This window comes from Pteropus alecto, unplaced genomic scaffold (assembly GCF_000325575.1).
Source record: "Pteropus alecto unplaced genomic scaffold, ASM32557v1 scaffold146, whole genome shotgun sequence".
Taxonomy (NCBI): domain Eukaryota; kingdom Metazoa; phylum Chordata; class Mammalia; order Chiroptera; family Pteropodidae; genus Pteropus; species Pteropus alecto.
The window spans coordinates 17478743-17480965 of NW_006442107.1; the positions used below are offsets into that span (position 1 = coordinate 17478743).

The window sequence follows — 2223 nt, forward strand, 5'->3', positions numbered from 1 at the left end:
TTTTTATTGATCATTATTTTAAAAGAATTAGAAAAAGATTAGTGTTATATTTTCTGTTTACCAAATTTGGATTTGTGAAAGCATAGGTATAATTCTCAAACATTAGATATTCACAATATCTAGAATTCATACCTTTTTTTAAAAGAAAGAATTGTTTCATTTAGACTGTGCAAAGACAAGTTAATAACCACATAACGTAGTTTTCTTTCAGAAACCAAAAATAGCTTTTATTTGAAAATACAACTTTCTATCTATGGCCATGCCACCCTGAACAAGTCCAATCCCATTTGATCTTGGAAGCTAAGCAGAGTTGGGCCTGGTTAGTACTTGGATGGGAGATCACTTAGGAAGATCAGGTGCTGTAGGCGTAAAAAAAAAATAAATAAAATAAGGGATTATAAGATGACAAGGTCCTTGCAATCTGTGAGGTCAACCAAGGGTTGCCTCACCTAAAAAATAAAATAAAATAAAAATACAACTTTCTTTTCCGACATTTACAGAGTTAAGGAATTTTTTATGAAAGCATTATAGTATGTAATAACTTTCTTTTATACAATATATATTTAAAAGCTGGGACCAACATAAATTGTTATAATTAGTTGATTAAAATGCGCATGGGGCATTTGTTTTCAAAGTTATGAGCAAGTGGTCAAATTCTACACATCTAGCATGTTGGTACAACTACAAATAGCTTTAGGGTGGAGGGAGGCACAACTCAACCAACGCTTTTTAATTCACTAATGCAATTAGTTACAAGTGTTTTCAGTCGTAATTCTTTAAAGTCTTACAATATTATTTTAACTAATAACAGCAAAGGTCAATGCTGAAAAGTTGATCAGATTATAGTATAATTCAAAGGGCTATTTTTCTTGTAATAACATTTACTTGCTTTGATCATGAAAATATGTTATATGCATACTTATTGAAAACAAACCTCATGAGAGTTTGTCTTCTTGAGAAAAGTTTTACTGACTCAAATTTATATTCAGAATTTTGTATCTCTCCACTTTATACAAAGCAGAGTAACAGTTAGATTTCCAGATTGAGTTTATAGTTCTATAAAATAATCTCTGGCAGAAAAAACACAATGTTCCATATTCAAAGTTGGACAGATAAGGAAAAGTTACTTTTAAAAGTTCTAATTAAAGGCTACTGAACCCATTGGAAGTCAATATTGACTTGAGATAAAGAGGCCTCTGTTCTTGTATTGAACAAATGACATGTCACTGAAATAATCTCAGTTTCGTTTTTCTCACCTGAAAAATATGGACATAGTCATCAACCAACATCCACTTGTTTAACAGGAGCATTTTGTTTACAATGATAATAACTGAAAGAATTTTGAATTTAGAACACATGGTGCAAATGTAAAAACTTTAAGTTGTATTAACATTCCACAAATTAACATATCAGAATTTTTACCTTAATATGTAGGTATAATTCCTATAAATTTATAATCTGAATAGTTTTTCCCTTCAATTTTTTAGGAAATATCAAATGAGTAAAGTTTGCCTTTCATTGAGAAAAAAATAGCATTAAATGCCATTTTTTATTAAAATGCTCTTCTAGAAGAGATGATCAATTTTTATCTATTATCTTATGTCTGTACATTTTTATATGTCATAATCATATTGTATAAACCATTTTACATTATAATAGTTTTATTGAATAAGGTTTTGCATTTTAAAGGTATTGTCATATTCTATCTTATCTTATCAAAATGCTTTAAAATGTTTAATTAAGCCAATATATTTTGTGTTTTTGACAAACTTTCCCCCTGATTTTGTTGTTATTGTAGGTGTCCATTAATACCTTCATAAATATCTTTTTACTGTTTAAAATGGTTTTCTTAGAATAACTTGGTTTTCTTAGAATAACTTAGTTTTCTCTTTCTTTCATGCATACTATACATTATAGAAGCCATTATTAAATTAAAAGGTAGTTTTATTTTCTTTTTATGTCTCTTCAATTAGTATGTTAACTTCTTAAAGGAAGGGACTATATGTTGGTGACATTTATGTTCTAGGCCCCTAGCATCTGAACAAATTTCTAGGAATGAAATAACTGTGATAGGGATTTCTTCATGATTCTTGAACTATATTCTTCCCAACAACATTGTATAATTTATAAAAGTGCCAACAATATTTTCTTGGGCCAATTTCACCACAATGTAGCCATCATCATCATCGCAAACATTTCTGGCATTCTTATGGGTGTAACGTG

At 29.1% G+C, this 2223-nt stretch overlaps 1 pseudogene; it reads left to right on the forward strand.

Annotated features, from left to right (window-relative positions):
• Nucleotides 1-249: 249 nt before the first annotated feature.
• On the forward strand, nt 250-368 carry LOC112469304 (annotated as a pseudogene).
• Nucleotides 369-2223: the final 1855 nt, after the last annotated feature.